The sequence below is a fragment of the Epargyreus clarus genome, unplaced genomic scaffold, assembly GCF_041222505.1.
Source record: "Epargyreus clarus isolate Ecla_fem2 unplaced genomic scaffold, WU_Ecla_fem_2.2 ptg000014l, whole genome shotgun sequence".
In the NCBI taxonomy this organism is placed as follows: domain Eukaryota; kingdom Metazoa; phylum Arthropoda; class Insecta; order Lepidoptera; family Hesperiidae; genus Epargyreus; species Epargyreus clarus.
In genome coordinates this window covers 8717634-8738286 of record NW_027332222.1, presented here as the reverse complement: position 1 = coordinate 8738286, position 20653 = coordinate 8717634, and the positions used below count along the sequence as shown (strand labels likewise).

General features: G+C 35.6%; 2 protein-coding genes across 4 annotated transcripts in view; one reads left to right on the top strand and one right to left on the bottom strand.

Annotated features, from left to right (window-relative positions):
* LOC140747444 (uncharacterized) overlaps nt 1-20653 on the bottom strand; it is a 223532-nt gene that overhangs the window by 63516 nt on the left and 139363 nt on the right. The gene's annotated exons all lie outside the window — the stretch shown is intronic.
* Nucleotides 1-20653, top strand: part of LOC140747446 (uncharacterized) — a 157605-nt gene that overhangs the window by 29661 nt on the left and 107291 nt on the right. For both annotated transcript variants that reach the window (XM_073079905.1, XM_073079904.1), the window contains exon 2: nt 8171-8253. The gene's annotated coding sequence lies outside the window, so the exon portion shown is untranslated. The remainder of the gene's footprint in view (nt 1-8170; nt 8254-20653) is intronic.

Below are 20653 nucleotides of genomic sequence, written 5' to 3'. Positions count from 1 at the left end.
ATACCCTACATTCATGACGCTTCGGATTTAGTATTGAGGAAGGTACTAACATTTCATGTAGGGTATTTTACGTGTAGGGTACAAATTAATATATTGTCTTCTGTTATCTTATTAATATAATTTAGTCAAAAATTGGCTACCTAAAAATACTTCCATACGATTAAAGAGTACTTTGATGATAAAAATTGACATAATTTTCCTATTATTATTATATATTGACTTGATTATTATTATTATCAATTGTTAATTTTGACATGGTTACATCCGTCTTAATCTTAATAGCATTAAAGGTATTAATACTTTTATTGTTAATCCTAACATTTTAACTAAGTTTTGAAATGTGTAACACCTGTAAAGGTAGCATTTAATTGAACTTTCTGTATCGTTATTGACCTATTGTACTACATGCTTTACACAATAAAATAAATAAATAAATGTGTGTGGTGTTGTTGTTAATTTATTCTTACGTCAAGCCATTAAGGTCCCACTGTTGAGCAGTGTTTAGGCCATAAAAGCCAGTCAACCACGCTAGCTAGTGCGGAATGGTAGAGTTTATACTTCTTTGACTTTTTTAAAGATCTTTTTGGTGTGTAGATTTCTTGATGCTATTTTCTTTTTCCGTTAAGGTAAGTAAAGTTAATTTATAATATAATAATAACTTAGAAAAGCCCAGAGGCCTGGTATTCAAACCTTGTACCCCCTGATTGAGATACCGACTTCTAAACCACTAGGTTATAACTGTTTAGGTTAGGTTAGGCTAACCTAACCTAAACTTTAGGTCATGACCTCTCACCATAAGAAAGAGTGCACTCCTCCCAGAAACTTTTGTTACTGAAAACATTTTAAAAATCACAAACGGATATTCCAATTTCATTAATCGTACATTCGAGTTGTCGTGTCCGCCAACGAACTGTCGTGGGTCTGACGTTCCACATGAACTGTCCCCGCGAGTTGCAAATAAAAAGTGACGAACGGCGAGAGATGGGTAAATTGGATTTCATATGGATTTGGCATTCAAAACAAATAAACGAGACATGTGGACACATTTTAATACCGGGTTTTGGACTAGTTTCTTATTTCACGAGCGGTCATTTTTTGTGTATATTCAATATTCATACTCGTACTAGGTATTATAAGAACGTATATACAGGGTGTGTGGATGGCATATGAACTTGTCATTCTTTGGCAAACCCTACAGCCCAAAGGGTTGGATTCGTCTAAATTATGGGAGTGAGATAGGTTATACTTTTAAGTAATCGAGTGTTTTTGCTTTTACTATAATAATGTTTATTATGTAAAAAGTCTATCCTAAGTATAGGATTTTTTGTTGAAGACAAGACGTGTATTTCTATAGATAACCACGGATTAACAACCGAACCAAATAAACCTTACTAGTTAACTAATTTAAGAGAGTACAGATTTAGGTAGTTAATTCACAAATAGTAGATATATTCTTAGTAGGTCATATATAGGTATATATCATTACAAATTTATAAGTTACCAAACAAAATAGAATGTAACCTACGAAGTGAACCTACGAAACCCATTGATTTTTTTTGACATATGATATGTTATTTAATAATGACAACATTCGTTTTAAACATTCGTAGAAGCTACTTTGTAAGAATAAATAAATTTATACATGTGACAAGCAGCCCCACTCTTCCATTACAAATACATTATTATAATAACAATAGACTGAGAGATATAAATTGATAATACAATATTATAAACTTGATAACAATGATCAAACTAAACATTCATTATTATAAGAGTACCAAATTGAATTTATTCCCAAATAGTTTGCGTAAGGGGAGAAACCGAGTATCTAATGTATGTATGTATGAAAGCTTTATCTGTTTAACCTCATTTAACACATTCTATATAATACGTATTGCTCTTACTGTCTCTTAGTTTATTAATGAGAAACCGCACACAAATCCGTTCTTGTGCGTATAATTTTAAATTTTTCGCAAGATGTCTAGAATTTTTTAGGTGAAAAGTAAAATAAATATAAATTACTTCAAAGTCGCATAAAAATATACTCTCGTGTATCGTCCTTATGAAATCATTAGTCATAGCAAGATTGTAATAATGACGCAATAATATAAGTTCCATAATATAATAAATTAAAATAAATTACAAAGCAGCTTTAACAAAATATCGCGTTCACCATTAACATTATTTATCCGGGCGCGCATGATGCTCGTTTGTTCGAATCTCGATACTCGCACACAAACATAATTATACACTGGCATAATAGAAAATAATAGGGAGAAATTTCATACTTTACATTCAATAACTCCAAAAGAAAGAAGAAAGTAACTTATGAGAAACCTTGTTTATTTCGAAAAACAAATAATGCTTAAATTATTGCGTAATAATAACCTAAACACGCCTGCTACCCTAAGTGCCTGTTCACACGTCCTACATCTACACCATGTGTAGCAACAAAATGTCGGTAAACAGTTTTCCCTGTAACAGCATCGCTGTAGTTCCTTGTAGCTGTGTGGTAATTACAAAAATGTGGCTTTGTCATAGAGTAGTCGCCACTTATGCACTGTGTCGCTTGAGTTGTGTTGTGGTTAAAAAGTGGTCAGTGTCATTGTCCTCCACACTGATGATTTGGACGGCAAAATTTGAATAAAACTTTGTATTTTCATACGCATAGATCTCGTTGTAATTTGGACGTGTGAATAGGCTAAGGTTGTCGAAAACAATTCGCTTCCTTGGCGATAGAGCCGTTCCCATAATCTTTATTTACTTTATTTCTTTTGTATGTTTCTTGTTTGTAAGATAAAGTGTATTTGTATTGCATGTAAGTAAAACACTTTGATGTAGGAAAACAGATTGAGTAAAGGAATTACAATTTATGAGTAAACAATAGTTTTTCTGTAACCTTATTTCGGCTGTTTACTACTTGAAGGGTTTGGGTGCCTTTGACATATCTTTATCACGAACCCTATTTCTTATTGTTTATCTAACTAATTCTGACTAAAATCACACTACTCTAGTGTCTCTATTAGTCTCGCTAGAATTTTAGATAGAGGTAACAAAATCCGATAGTCTGAATTTTGGGAATTTTGATTTTCAAGAGTGGACGCTATTTTTTTTATAAAGACAAGATGTTGTGATTTATCAAACTAAGGTTGTTTACAGAAACAATTTACATAATATGTAGTTAGCCGGTAAAGATATGATTTTGTCTGTTACTGCCCGTGTCTGGCACGATCAACGTCTGTAACTTGATGAAAATACGATTAAGCCCATCATTTTGTTATTAAGTTGTCTGAGGTCCAAGAAATCATGTAACTAACATCCTATTAATACTCCAGTGTCACGGGACTGTAGAAAACTTTTGCCGCAGTGACAGTTCAATTTTGGTGCCCTTAGGGAACAATCTTCGAGTGCAAAAGTTAAATAAACTTTTTCCCCTTTGGCAAAAGTTAAATGTCGTCAAAACTTTTCACTTCGTCGTATATTGCATCTTTGTAACAGTAATAAGATTTTGATTGTTTATTGCTTGTATTTTATTTTATTCCGATTGTAAATAGTTGATGGGTTCTGGCTTCATTTGTTGGTGGGAAGTAACTTAAACCGAGACGAAGAAGACGGCGGGAAACAGCTGGATTCAAAGGGCATGGGACCAGTTGCAAATAGGGGAGGCTCCAGCATTTGACCTTAAAAGGCTGATGGATGGAACTCAAACCATCCTCTGTGTCTTTACTGTTTTATCGTTTAGTTCAGGTTTTTAAATAGTTTTAGTAGTGACAGTAGTGTGATGATTTTTAATCACATAGTTATTAGTAATATATAGTTATAATTTGTTTTAATCACATAGTTATACGTTGCTATAACAGTAAAAACGTATTTCCAAAAGCTTAGACCGCTTTAACTGATACCTAAATTTACAAACTCATGTCGCGACACTGTCGCGATGAAGTGACTGTCATTTTTCATGACAAAACTCATTTACTAGATGTCAGTGAGAAATTCCATTCCAATTCCATATCTGAAGAAACAAAAGTAACTAATTGCTTTTTGAACATAATTCAAATGGTTTTTAGTTCATGTCAATCGCCACTGTACCAAACTGTTGCGCAGAGTTCTAGATTCAACTCCCGGTGAAGCTTGATATTATCTTAATATGGATAAAAACATAGTCTTATTCTGATCTGTTGTTGATGCAAAGCCATTTCTATCATATTTTTGAGCACGGGTCTCCACTCAGAGAGACGCCACAGTCCATCACGCTAGCAAAGTGCGAAGTAGCAGACTACACACATTCTTCATAACATTTTCTTAACGACCTCTGCTGTTGAGGTTTTCTTTTATCTTAACTGTGTGAACAAGTGGTATATGATTTTTAATATGCAGATAACTTTATAATCAGAGGTCCGTATCCACGATTTGGATGATTTGATTTTGAGTTTCAATCAGAGTACCTATGTTTTTGTCATGGGACAAATAATTCCAAAAATGGTCTTTAAACAGGTCAAAGACAGCTATCACTGCAGAATTCATGCACCGTGGCCAACCAATGGAACTTACCCTGGCAATTCTGAGAATAATGTATATAAGCTTTGGTCATTTACGGTTGACACTATGAAATCTGACAGCAAAATACCAAGCATAGCACAAGTGACCCTGATTTCCGGAGGCTTGCAGCAAAAGACCTCATCTCAGCGCACACGACACACATTGCTCGAATACTTTCGACTTTAGACACTGAGGAATGCTGCTCGCGAAATTCTTTGTAGGTTAAATAGTTTTAGAAATGAAAACATTAAGAATAAATTATTTTAAAAATATATAAAAGGGTTTTATGTTGTCTCATGTTGGATTTAGAATGACGTCAGCAAACTGATTAGATTTGAATGACGTTTTAGATGATATTGCATGATTATGCGAACCGAAACATTTGGAATTTCAGCCAAACTGGATATCAGGAAATAGGTCTTAGCTTACAAGATTAGACCTAACATTTATTCTAACTAACATAGCAAGTTAAAAATTATAAATAACGAAAACACACCCAAAAAAATAGAATATATCCAGGAATTGAGATGGAAATAGTAAATTTGAAATTTCAAAAACAAATACATCAAGCTGATGCCGGAAATTCTGCAATTCTAACTCACTCGTATGTAACGGAAGTTTAATACATTGCTTTGAACTCTATTGTTTTAAAGCATGTGTGGAATAGACAAGCTATTTTATTCTAAAATGTAGTTCTGTATTCATTTTGGATTAAAATTCTCGACCGCTTCTTTTTATAGTGCGGTTTTTAGGGTTCCGTACCTAAAAGGTGTCAAAGGAATCTTATTACCAGTACTAAGGTTTCGTTGTCTGTCGGTCTACCCAGAGTTTCATTAAATAATAATCTGGAGATCCGAGGTTCGAATCCCAGGCAAGCATTCTGATTTTTCTAAGTTATGTTTTTATTATAAATTATCTGTTGCTGCAATGGCGAAGGAAAACACTGGGCGAAACCTACATGTCTGAGAGTTCTGAAAAAAAGTTTTCAATGGTGTGCTTGAATTCTACTAATACGCACTTAACTAGCGTGGCTTATGGCCAACAAACTATGCTTAGCTATGATCTGAATCCCTCTCACACTGAAGCCCGGGAACACGGAGACCTGTACCCTTAGTTTTTACGTTTTGACAAAAATGACTGTTTTTGTGTTTGGTTACGTATTTCTCATATATTTCCATTAAGTTCTAATACAATCCGCTAGGGCCGCTGATTGGAAATGTATGGGCAAATACGTTAACAAATACCAAAACAGTAATTTTTTTTAAAAACGTAAAAACTATGAATTTTTTGAAGGGTACTGAACCAGAAGTAGGACAGCAGATATCACAAAGTACTATATATATACTGAAATTGAGAGTTGACAACGGAACCCTTCGTGAGTGTGTCCGTTCACACTTGGCCGGTTTATTTTTTTGCTTTTCAGTTTTAAACACTCATCCATTATCTCTTTGTCTGTTACGTCAATCATGCTTGCATAGTGGTTTCCATTTGGTATTTTGTGTATTCGATGATACCTGCGTGGGATGTGATAACGTAACGTCGTGAAATGTTTCATCGCTTCATCATGTGCTTTGATATTTTTAGAAAAATTGATAGAGCGCAGTACGAGTATTATCAAATATTTGTATTTTTCTTGACTACATGTAGATTTAAAAAAATGACATTAATACAGATGATATATTGTATAGATGACCCTCATGGCGCAGTACTTACCGTACCGATCTGACACGCAATGGGTTCTGCGTTTGAATCCTGAGTAAAATAATGTATATTTTTGGTTCTGAGTTGGGTGTTTCTGTTTTGGTATATGTGCATGGAACCAACGACATAGAAACATTCTAGTGTGCGGCTGTCTGAAAAAAATAGGTCTTCAAAAAGGGTAATCAATTAAACATTTCCAAAATTCAGTTATATTCATATAAATTGCATAAAGGATGAAAAACAGGCAAAATTAGTGATATCCTTCCGAAGATAAGAATCAAAGGTTAACGTTTTTTGTATAAAAATGTAAAGATATTTGAAAAAAACATCACGTCCTTCATTATTACATATTTGTTTATTTCCACGCGATTAAAAGTGGCTTTCTTACGTAAGTGGATTTTTTATTAATCACTGTATTATGGAGGCTTCATTTCCATCGCCGGAAGTTCTCCCATGTCGAGTGAATTGATCGCGGAAGGGGAGCGTTTCAACTTCCGGTTGCTTAACCCACATTTTGTATCGTTTTATTTTTATTAATTCTCTTATTAAGTGATATGCTAAATACAGGTTTATTTTTCCGACAGTGGTCTTTAATTGTATTGTCTGTATTCTCACATACATTTTAATTTTGTTTGGGATATATTTGATAGCGCTTTATTTTGTTTTACTAATTGTTTCATTTTTTATGACTGAAATAGCAAACCAGTGGCACATATAACATAAGCACATAAGTGGCTACAGTCGTTCATGCACATTTGTAATCATACCCAAACAGGAATAGATTCCTACCCGAGATCAGCTACAGATGCACCGCTACCCTTGAGGACTAAGCTGGAATGTCTCGGAAAAGCATGTCTCCTTTATCAAACCCTTCAAACCAGAACACAGCAGCGCTTAACACTGCTGTTATTGGACAGAAATGTGGCGGTGGAGCTACCAGACTCGAACCACAGAGGTTTCTACCACATTCAAATCAAAACAAACCAACCGTTTCGTTTAATCCTGGTTATATACGGATAATGAGAGATAACCTTTTGCAATAATCTCACATTTCGCAGCACCCCTGACAACGTGACTCATGAAGTGCCTACACGTTCTATTCTGGGATGCAGAGACGGAATAGTGTTTGTGACATTCCAAATATACACGGAATGAGCTTCATTATTTCCTTTGAGTTAAACGGAGATATTATATTCGTGTCTATTCACGTTTCTATGCCTATTGTAATGAATGATAGCTGTAATAAACTGTTTTTGGCTCGAGATGTAATATTTTACAATGTATTTGTGGATATCAATTTCATTTAAATAAAGGATTGGCATTTTAAGTTATTTCAACGGTGAAAAGATTATGGAGACCACAAGAATATAAAATCAATTAAATTACCTCGTGGGTGTTAAAACGTTTTATGTTTTGACTTACTACCGACGCACCTATTTCTACCTAATAACAGCAATGTTAGGCTCTGCTGTGTTTTTCTATCTATCTTAGTCCTCAGGAGTAACGGCGCGTCTGTGGTTGACCTTAGGTAGGAATCTAATCCTATCAGGAGTTGGTTACAGATGTCCATGCGCGGCAGTTGCCACTTACCGTCAGGTGGACTGCATGCTCGTCTGCTACTCCTATATAAAAACATAGTTTTCAGGAATTTCTTACAACGCGTGATGTCATCACCATCATATAATGTGAATGTCTCTACCTCTACCTTTGTCCTAATCGCACAAAAGAGAAAAAATGGAATATGGTTTACCTAATTTACAAATGATACATACATACAGGTTAAGTACGAGTATATGGGCATAGATATTAACGTAGGCATTGATATTTCGTGCCGTCGGGTCCTGATTTATTAGCGCAAAATGTATTGGATAATAATAGTATATGTACGTTGAAAATACGCGTAAATTTTATACTGATTTATCTTTTTCAGATTGTAGCAGACGTCTGCGAAATTCGGGATCCTCATTATGAAGATCATTAGTTCGCTACATAACGAGAAAACATATTCACAAGGTGAGTATTATGATAATAATTATATTTATAAAAAGTGAAAAAATGTATTAAATGTTCTGTACACATTTTAATTTTTAAATTAATATGTTATATGTTTCAAGATTTGATGTCGGTAAAACTCAAAAGATGACAACTTTAAAATACATTGAAAAATAAGTAATTAAAATTATTAAACGGCATTTTAATTCAGAAATACAAAAGTCTCCTTTTAGATGTAATGTGTATTATAATAAATAGATTGAGATCGAAAATTAAAGGAAATTTAAATTTCCCTTCAAGTGTCCTTAACAAATGCCTATTCTATTTTATATACATATATTTTAGATCTTTAAAACATAAATGGTGGAATTTTTAGCAGTAAAAATCTTGACGACACCGGCGAATTCTGCAGTGAAATCATTTTGTAAGAGTCACAGAGTCCGGGAGTGCACTTAAATGCACACTGACTACGAGGCATAGACTTCTTGTTAGAATTCCCACCGTTTTTGAAACGCCAGGACGTCCCATTTCAAGGGCGTTGGAGGACGTGTCTAGCAAAAGATATGAGAGATGTTAATAATACCATTTTATTATTACAGTTTCTCCCCAAAGGACTTTTTTCGTTCCCCCGCTTTTTCATTCTAGTGGAAATTGTTATTACGATAAGATGAATTAATGTCAAATTCAGTTTTTCGGATGGACTTGGAATATTTTTCTTATCATGCAGATTTATGCTTGTCTGCATGTTTCACCAGCGTGCGTGAATTAAGAGAAGTAAGAATACATGAGCGACAATGAGATTTTGCTGACGATAAGTGATAATCGGCGTCCTTTGACGACGGTCGATACGAATTGCCCTTCGTGTCTCTTCGCCTCTCGCGAACCTGTAGCTTATAGGAAAAGTACTTATGAAGTATGATCAGAGTAGGCGAGTAGGGAGTAGAGTAGTAGAATGAGAATGTCATGCATTCGGACCAGTACGTGAGTACAAAATAGTGTGATAAAATAAATCCTTTAGTCCATTCTACTTTCCAATATTTTACTTCCTGTATCTTGTATAAAATGTCATTGCCTGTATCTAAAATGCTCTTTTCCTGCAATTCCAAAATCTTAAATGGTATCCTATTTTTCAATATTTTACTTCCTGTACTGGTACTGTCCTGCAATTCTATGCATGCGTGGTTATCCTACTGCTACCGTAGCTAATATCACTTTTATTTTGCACTAGAGCCCGATAATTAAGTTGGTTATCACATGTGCGCTATAACTTAGGAAAATGTACTAACCCTTGCAATATTGGAGCCTAGTGAACAATGTATTCGGTGTTTTATGAGGGCTGTTTTGTACCCAGCCTGTATCGCTGAAAATGTTATCGGTTAGGGTATGTGGGGCGTATGTAGATCACAATTTATTACACTTCTTGCCTTTTCGGCTTAGATTTCTTTTGTGTCTTATTGATTGTTGTTGTTTTAGTTTTGGTTGTAAATATTTGTAGTTAGCCCTATTTTATTAATTTCAGAACATTAAAAAATTGTTGCATAAATCCATATATGTCAATTTCCATCGTTAAAAATACTCAATGAATTAACTAATGTGCCAAGGAAGGCGTTCCAAGTCAAATTTAATCATTCAGGGCGTCTTTTATATAATTAAGATTGTTTTATATCACAGAAGTAGCAAATGAGAAAGCAGTTGATCTAATGATAGGTAACTACTGCCGCCCATGTACACCCGTAAACGACCGCAAATAAAATTTAATCTCTCCCTGAGGTCAGTCAAATATGCTTTGCCACCTCTACATGCATATTTATTTTGTTTTTATGTTTTTTTATAGTGTAGGAGTAGCAGACGAGCCTGCAGTCCACGTGATGGTAAGTGGCTACTGCCGCCCATGGACATCTGTAATCAATCCCAGATAGGATTACATATTTCTACCTGAAGGCGGCCACAGATATGCCGCTACCCCTGAGGTCTAAGCTGGAACGCCTCGGAAAAGTATGTCTCCCTTACCACACCCTTCAAAACAGAACATAGCAAGGCTTAACACTGTTGTTATGAGGCAGAAATAAGTGTGGCGGTGTTGCCGCCGGAGTCGAACCACAAAGGGTTCTATCACCTTTCTAATCATTTTGTTTTATCATATCCAGTTAGTAGTGTACATAAAAAATAACGTTGATTGGTACGTACGCTCAGACTACAGAGTACCTAAGTCCCATCCTTTGTAATTGGTACACGTCCCCACAGAGTGCGGTCAATTGAGCAAACACAGCTGCCTCTAATTTCCATCGAGGCCTCACGTTCAACGCTCGAGTCCTCACATTACTCTCTGTTGTCTGTTGACATGTGGTACTAATTAGCGATCACCTAGTAAATAGTGAGGATGATTTATTTTTTTAGTTCCATTATATGAACGTGATAGAAGCCCTAATCATTCGACTTTGCAGGCGCCATCGCAAGGCCTATTTCTGCCTTATACAGTGTTAAGCGATATGTTCAGGTTTGGTCAGTGGTAACGTAAGAGAGTCATATCTATTATAGCCGTTCCAACTTCGTCTTCAGGTGTAGAAGCGCATCTGGCAACCTCATGTAGTAATCTAATCTCATCTGGGGTTGATTACAGATATCTATGGGCTGCAGTAGGCACTTACCATCGAAGGACTGCACGTTCGTTTACTATTTTTAACACGCTTTTATTAGCTTGGGTTGTATGTACGTAACAGTAACGGAATCTTTGAACCCGATTTCTATCCACTTTGAACGTTCAGTTTAATCCAAAATTTTGAAAAATTATCAAAAACCGATGTCAATACACGATTTTAATAATTTTGTACCATTGTCCTTATCAACATCCTCAGAATTAACGATTTTCGAGGCGAGAGAAAGCGCCTTATGGAGAGTTCAGGCAAAGTTACTAGATTGATTTTTAGTTTTGAAAAATAATAAAGTTATTTCCCTATAACTCAAATGTACTGAAACATATCTATAATGCCATCTTGTTGAATGATTTTTAGGATTCCGTACTCAAAGGATAAAACGAAGCCCTCCGCTGTCAGTTCGTGAGACACAGGGCTTTATCTCTTAAACCGTAATAGTTAGACACTTGATTTTTTACAGACGATGCATAATGATGGTCGCTATAACAACAAATACTAAAAATTAATAAAATAAATATAGTTCAAAAAACTAAAAAACACGCTTTTTGAACTATATTTATTATATTAGAAAAAAGTCTGTAATGGTTTGCCGACGCCGATTGCTCTACTTAAATTATATTAGCTAATTACGTCATAGCATCAATTTATGTGAAGACTGCTAGATCGGCCATTGGATCTCTTGGGGTTTAATAAAATTAAAACGAATAAACCTAATTTATCGCTGGGCTATACTTCATAGATTTCAGTACCTACTCGTAATACTGATACGATTATTTGAACTATTTTATCTCTCCATTGAATATTCTACATTGGATGCTGTGAGAATACATCCTTTGAACGTGGTGGAACCCTTTCGTAGTTCGACTCCGGCGGCACCACCGTCACACCCATTTCTGCCTCATAATAGCAGTGTTAAGCGCTGCTGTGTTCTGGTGTTGCAGGGTGTGGTAAGGGAGAGATACTTTTTCGAGGCGTTACAGCTTAGGACTAGGAGCGGTGCATCTGTGGCAGATCGTAGGTAGGAATATCTAATCCTATCTGGGGTTGATTACAGATGTCCATGGGCGGCAGTAGCTCATACTGTATTTTAGGCACAGAAATCTAAATATGATTCTTTTATATAATTCGAAGTCTTCTGGTTTATAAATACTTCTTCAAATTTATATAAAACATGGTTGGTCATGAATATATTTTTATCTGTAAGGACAAATTTCGCATGCTTTAGTATGATATCATATCCGTGCATGCACCCGTGTTTCTTGGCACGGCATTCAGATAAAATTACAAATTGCTAATATAAAATCAAAATAGATTTAATAGCGGCTTCTAAATCCTTTTACTTTATTATTCTCATTTTCGTAGATTTTACGACCAAGGACATTAAATGTATAGGTCCATAGAGCAGATAATAATATTATTAAGATTTTCATACAAAAACTTTCATCCCGCTTAACACTGACAACATCTCGGATTGATTAACGTTTGATATATATTTCATAACAAATTATTACCAATTGGTAACACGCCATGGATGACACATTTTCTCCCCTTGCGTGGTCTATCGCTACTTATAGTTGAATGTATTTGATAATGACCTAATTATCGGCGTATTCCACTTCGATATCGGTCGGTAGGTATAGTCCTCGTTGTCCCTGTAGATCCGTGACTAGAATAGGGCTACCTGTCGTAAGAGGCGACTAAAAGGGGGCATTCGGGGTTGCGGGCGGCAAGAGTGGGAGCTCGAACCGTCCAGTATGCTACCCTGGGAAGGACGGCGGTATGTGTGGTCGCATACCGTCGTAATCACCAGAAGTTGTGGGAGGAGCGAACGCTCCCCTAGGGCAGAGCCCGATCAGGACATCGCGATTGGAGGACTCCGGTTGTGTTCCGTTGGAGATCCCGGAGTTCTCCAACAAGCGCCGAGGACGGTCACCGGGGGGGTTTTAGTGCGGTAAAAATCCCACATAATCCGGCGTCGCTCCCACGTCGTCGGGTACCTTTTGAAGGTTTCCCCCTCGAAAAAAAAAAGAAAAAAAAAGGTATAGTCCTCGTAAAATTGCTAGTCCGCCTGAATATAGGAATGAATCGCGTCTCCATAGCAAATTGTATGACTGCATCTGCTCGCAACAACTTCAGAGTGGACTAGTTTGGCGGGGACTATAATAGTTCAAGTCTCAATATCCCTCTAATAATGAAGTACGACTGCTTACTTCCATCAGAGGAAATCTAATAATAGTTTAGAGGACTGCGCTCTTAGACTAAATTCACATAAACAGGTTTAAATTTTCCAGATTTATTTTTAGTTTGAAGTTTGCAAATACGTCAAGGCTTATTTACACACGTTATTTATCAATCTATCCAATGTTTTCTCACCAAAGATCGAAATTCCCGGTAGAAATTGTCAAATGTTGAATATCTTCGATAGTGAAATTTTGAAAGATTGAGTATTACACGCATTAGTAACATAACATAGGCGATCCTAAATTCATTTTATGATCAAATAAAATACTTGAAGTTCAACATAAATATATTGTAGCACAACAATACTTTAAGAATATTTTAGGACGACGTCTAATACTAAGAAAGTACCAACCAAACGGGTAGAAACTGTTCTCAGTGGTAATATCCGCAAATTACCTGTATATTGTCTGGCTGACCGAGTTCGGGGAATGGTCTTGCATCTGAATAATGTATGGCCGTAAACCCCACCCTCTGTTTATTGCCTTAATATAGCATACGGGATATTTTTTCAATACTCTTCTTGATATTTTAAGCACGTTTTCCAACCCTGAATTGTGGTAATGCTTTTTAATTTCAAAAGGAGGTTTTATGTTCGACCGTATTTTTTTCTAAGATTTCTTTTTATCTTCTGTAGTCGGTCACGATCAAACCGCGCTGTTTTTTTTGGAAATCAATTTGCAATTTTCACTTAGTACATACTCCATATCTGTGAAATTCAGAACCTTGTGAACCTTGTTTTTTCTGTTCTGTGTTCAGTGCCAACTAGATCGGCGTTAATAAAAATAATATACTTCTTAATGAGTAAGTAGTAAGAAGTAGTGATGTATTATACATTACTATGAAATACTCGTATTATAGTTCGTTAGTTAAGAATATTGATTTTAGAGGTATTAAAGATTTATATTTGGTACGTTCCCTAGAATATATTATTTTAAAACATTTCCCATTTCATGTGTAAATGCAATCTATAATATGATATAGTGTATCAGAATATAATCGTTCTGATCAAAGGTCTTGGTCTTAACACTTTGTGGTATACTAATTTTGTTGGGAGTTCAGAATAACAAATCAAAGCCTCAGATTGTTGTTCTTCCAATATATTACCACCATACATCCAGTACATTAATTATTTCACAATCACAAGCTGGTCACGACTCAACTATCAGAAACTTCTGTATTAGCCCCCTTTTCCCACGTTTTTTTCGCGCCCAAGCTTCCATTTTATTTGTTTAATTTTATTCCCGAGTGTCATACGAGAGGATACGACCAACAATGAAACCCGAATGCAAGGTTTTTAATCCATTTTTAAAATCAATGTATTGTTTTATTTAAACTCAATTAATTACATTTTAATTGAGTTTAAATAAAACAATACATTACCTTACAATTTATATTTATGCATTTATATTTGTTCCCTTCCTTAGAATTATGCTCACTCCTTTGAACAATTTGTAAGACGTTCTCGCCCATAGGCCTTCATAAACTATCAGTTGTCACGTCGATCACACCATCAATTTTAATATAATTGAAGGATTTCGATATAATTTGAAGCCTTTAGATTTACGGCAGTTGTTAATGCGATTTGCTGTTTGATAGTAAAAACAGGAAAATATTCAAAAAGTTTTAATTACAGCGTGGATTGACGGATTTACACTGGATAGACAGTGCGATTGCAAACGTCAATCTTCTGACAGACAGATCGCTCGATACATTTTTATCGATTAAAGTTATAAAAAAAGAACAAACTAGATTAATAGGTACTGAACCCTTTGATATTTTCAAGTGTTATCCAATTCGCAAACGTAACAGAAATAAAGTTTAAATTTTTTAATCCTTTGTGGTTCGACTCCAGCGGCACCACCGCCACACCTCTTGCTGCCTAATATAAAGCAGCAACAGCAGTGTTTAGCGCTGCTTTGTTCTAGTTCCAATGATGTAAGGCAGACATTCTTATCCGAGGCGTTCCAACTTAGTCCTCAGGGGTAACGCATCTATTGCTAACCTCACGTAGGAATCTAATCTTTGTCCCTGTAGTTCCGGGTCTAGAATAGGGATACGGTATCCCCTGCCTGTCGTTAGAGGCAACTAAAAGGGGCTTCCGGGGTTGCGGGCGGCAAGAGTGGGAGCTCGAACCGTCCAGAATGCTACCCCGGGAAGGATAGTGGTATGTGTGGTCGCATAACGTCGTAATCACCAGATGTTGTGGGAGGAGCGAACACTCCCGCAGAGCAGAGCCCGTCGTCGGGTACCTTTTGAAGGTTTACCCCCTCGAAAAGAAAAAAAAGGAATCTAATCTTATCGGGGGTTGTTTACAAGTATCCATGAAGAGCAGTAGCATTTACCTTTGCTACCTCAATATTACGATCAACGACTTTCCTAAATTATAATCTTATGAGCCTTATTTACGTTTCTTTTGGATGCTTCTATATAGTTACGACATTACAGTACAATTTTGTGCTTCTAATTAATTTTAATGACGTGTTTGTGGAGTGTTCTTGTATGGCGGAGGACATCTCTCTATTAGCATTAATTGTTCGGTTCTTGCTACTTACGTTAAATAATTAATCTTGTTTACACACATGTTTATTCTGTTCACATACTGTTCGGTATTCCCTTTGTTTGTTTACTTACTTCTGAATCTATCGTAAAAACTAATGACAACGTGTCTCAAAGGGTTGGATACCAATTTTTTTTTTTTGTTAGTTAGCCAACGGTGGGAGCATCATCGTTTGCTCTAGAAGCTCTAGAGCTCTAGAAGTTTCAAAATTATTTTATTACATTGAATGGATGACAGAATATTTAATTCGATACATTTATTTTATGTAAAGAATAAAAAAAGAAAAGAACGCTACATACCGGGTTTAACCAGGACCTTTAAAAACTACTAAACGATGTAGGTGACGTCATAAATACAAAAAAATGGGCAAGCTCTATAGAAGATGAGAATTATTACACACCCTAGAATTCTATATATGTACGAGTATGTATCATCTCTTTGAATTATTTACTCTGTTACTATATTTGAGTATTTGATATCAACGTAGAAGATATTGATGGGTATGGACAGTTTCGCAAACACGGCCATTTGTCATCTCTATCGCCATCAATATAGAAACGTGAGATTGTATGTTCAACGAGCACATATTAATAACTAACCTGTCTGTATTGTTGATATTTGTTCTAAATTAAAACTCTACCGAAAGATTCAAATATCATCAATATTTCATAAATGATTTACATTTCAAAAGATAGTTAGTTATTTCTAATCTATACCTTCATTTTTTTTAAAACAAGGTTTTAGTAACGTCATTTTGTTTTTTTTTTGATTACTTTTCAGGAAACTCTTTCATAAAATATATTTGTCCGCCATCTTGGGGAATCCGGCATATAGAATTTAGAATGACGTCACTAATCTATTCATCCGTTGTCATCAAAACCAAACGTGTAAACAAATTTTCAGTAATCGATTAGAGTAGACTGGTTTAAAACTCAGTAGCAATATTTGATCCTCGCTTACATATAAAGGTGGTAGAACCCTTTGTGGTTCGACTCGGGCGGCACCACCGCTACACCCATTTCTACCTAATAACAACAGTGTTAGGCACTGCTGTGTTCCGGTTTGAAGGGTGTGGTAAGGGAAACAGACTTTTCCGAGGCGTTCCAGCTTAGTCCTCAGGGGTAGCGGCGCATCTGTGGCCGACCTCAGGTAGGAATATCTAATGCTATCTGGGGTTGATTACATATGTCCATGGGCGGCAGTAGCCACTTACCATCAGGTGGACTGCATGCTCGTCTGCTACTCTTATATTATATTAAAAAAAAAAACGAACTAACAAAACATGTTATAATATAAGCTTGTATAATAAAAATATGTATGACATTGCATGATCCACATTGAGGAAATATACGTAGAAAGATGATCTTCTTTGCCTGAACGTATTTTGTATGATTTTATATTATTTATTATTTATATTCCATATATTTTATATTCCTAGCCCAGTAATAAAGTCCGTTAATGCTCAAAGCAATATCTGAATACAATATCTCATCCCAGAAAATTTATTCTTAGGGAATATTAGGGATACCTTTAAATGAAAAACATTTTGTACAGAAAAATAGCGTCTTATTGAAGGTCAATAACCCAATTGATTAATAATAGCGCTATTCTTGCATCATCAGTCGACAGTGATAGCTGAAGGGTGTTTTGCATAGCAAAGGAAAAATTGGCACCCCCGTTTTTGGTGCTTTCGTAGTCAAGCCCGTTGACAAGCAAGTGACTCAAAACTAGGCATGTTGATTCCTTCTGAAAAAGATCGATTTTGTATTCGATTTCAATGGACGCCTGGTAAAACGAAGGAGAAACGATTGTTACAAATCGATCTTCATTTTTCTTTTAATGCTGCTCTGGGAACATTGTAGCGAAAAACACAGGTAGACTTCTTAAAAATTCGAGTTTCAATTTATTTTATTGTAGTTTCAGCCACTCGATTTCCGTGCCGCTCAGGAATTTAGTTGGCAAATCAAAAAGTAAGAGTTTAAAGCAAAAATGAACTATAATATATAGTAGTAAATATCAGTCATATCTCAGCTACTTGAATATGCACATTCAGATATCTGAGATATGACTGATATCGATTAAAACATCGATGTTTTTGGTCTAAAAACAATTCGTCAGTTAATCGATACTAAATCAACATCCCTACTCAACGTAATTACACAACGTACTACGCCAACTGCAATTTATTTGAGAGAAGCGAAGTGTGCATACTTATTAAAACGACAAAACATCGTTTAGGTGAAATTGTGAGGTCGGTACACAGGTAACGGTGTCGATACGGCACGACCTTACACTATCAGAGAGATTGCTTTTTATCCGCCGGCGACCTCGGCTTTGAGGGCAAATTTAACTAATAATAAAAAATGTACGCTATCTTCCTGTAAGCTGATGACGTAAACGATATACTAAATAGGATAGGGTCGGGGGAACATAAAATCTCTAAAAATAGAATCTTATTTATGACTGCATGCCTGCACTTTATGTCCTACATATTACTAAATCATTCATTTGATTGCTGAAAATTTAATAAGTTCTTGAGTTCTTAATTTTAAAACGTTTTCTAAAACATAATCCAAAATCTCGGCTCAATTTAATTCTTAATTAATTACATTTTATATAATTATAGAGTACCATTAAGTACCTACTCAAAAAGTTGAAAATCTATCTCGCGTTCTGTTCCGATTCATAGTATAATTTTAGCTGACTCGTGTTATCCCTATTGTATAACATTGAATTTCAGCCCGTCAATTACGCCTGTATTATGATTAATTATTCATCAACTGTTTTCAACTAAGGAATTTACTCTTGCGGTCCTTTTATAGAATAATTGTTTGAATAATGTTTATCATACCGTTACTTCTAATTCATTATGTTTAAGATAGCTTTTTTCATGTAGAAGAAGCAAGCGAGCTTGCTTTTCAACTTATGGTAAGTGACTACTGCCGCTCTTCGGCATCTATAATTAGAATCACATAAGATTAGATCCCTATCTGCAGTCATCCACAAATGCGTTGCTCCTCCTGAGGACTAAGTTCGAATGCCTCGGAAAAGTATAACTGTTTTACCACACCCTTCAAACCAGCACACAGCAGCCCATAATACAGCTGTTATAGGAGTGGTGGTGGTGTCGAAATGCAAAGGTTTGTACCACTTTCAAAATATCCCTTTTCTTTGTTATCCATTCCTTTTTCCCTAATTACTTTTGAATTTTTTACAGTGAAGGTATATATTTATAAATAATAAACGTAGATAAAAGATGTATTTCCACAGTATAATTCCTTCGGGAACTGTCCAATTTTCCGGGAACAAATGTTAATCTGTTATCTGACAGTATGTCCGTCAAAGCCGGCAGACGTTAGTTGATTGGCTGAGGAGTGAAAGTGGAATACAAAACAACAGAGAAAGTACATATAAAATGACAAATATACCTTTACATCTACACATAGAAACTAAAAAGAGTTAGTAGACAGAAGAAGAGAATTTACGTTTTCTATGTTCAAAATGAATTCTAGGTACCCAAAAGCATTAAAAGTACATGTGGTTGTTTTATGAAGTTGAGGTAGCAAGTAATGAGAAGGGATTATTCCTGGCAGTGGATATTTAGGTGAAAGGAAAGGCAGTAGACTAAATCTAAGGACTAAGTTACAAGACCTCAAATGTGTCTTTTCCAAACCTTTCCAAACGGCAGCTCTAACAGTCTGATATAGGAAAATTAAAACGCAAAAATAAGAAAGTCCATACGTTGGCATGTTTCGTGAGGATGCCCGTTAAAATATGAAGTCGGATTAGTCAGGATTTGAGCGATGACGTCAGCTTTGCCGAGAGAAGCAGCCCTAGGGAGCGAAGTCTGGAGACCGGGAGGGATGAAACTTCTGATGTTATGTTACATTCACATAGTTTTTTGCATGTAGAATAGGCAAATCAGCATGCAGTCCAGGTAATGGTATGTTAACTGCCACCCGTGGATATGTAATCAACCCCGAATGAGATTCCATCCTAATAGAGTCCTACTTGAAGTCAGCCACAGACCTATTCCTATGGATTAAGCAGGAACTCTTTGTGTATATTTTGTCTCTCCCTTAACACGTCCTTCAAATCAGAACACAGCTGTGCTTAACACTTGCTTATTAGGCAGAAATGGGCGTGCTGGTGCCGTGGTGTCTCCGAGATATAATGATAAAGGGATGTACTATCCTCAACATTTGTTTATAATTAGCACGCGACATTTGGCTGGGCATGAGTCTCCTTAGAGCGAAAGGGGCCATTGTTTACCTTTGAGAATTTCCTTTATTAAAGAACCCTCAAAACCCTCAAAGAAAGCATTGGTTTTTTTTATCTTTGTTATTATAAATTTATCTTGGCCTTGTTTCGCGCTGTCTCGAATTTCTTTCGTAGCATTTTAATTATCAAAATTCTTGTCTTGTTCAAAATAATGGTAACAAAACATTTATTTTCAACAAGCAAGTTGGGAACTCAAGGTTGTAACATAGTTACATAAAAGGTTATTTATCAAAATACTTGTTTCACTTTATTTTTGATACTAAGGATCTTAGAATTTAATACTTTTACGATAAGATCACTTTACAAGGTAATGCTTGTTAGCTTGCAAAATGTTCTTCAGGTAAAGAGAAACGTTTATAAGATAGGTTTAACTTTACATTGAAAAACCTTCAATACTATGACGCTATATTTCTTGCGCGTATCACAATACGAGAAACCATTACAGGATAATATTTTTAATATCAATAATGACATGACAATTATGACAGTATTGACTATTCGCCAAAAGTGAATTATCTCTCTCCTCGCCTCACCTCACCTCTCCTCTCTCCTCCTATCACCACATTAGAACATCTCTCTCCTGCTTCGTAAAACATTAAAGTATGTCAACTTACAATTCTTTTGTCGATATAAATACAAACACATTTTGCGTTTTACCGTTCCACCAAGGTACTATTGTCGCACCTAT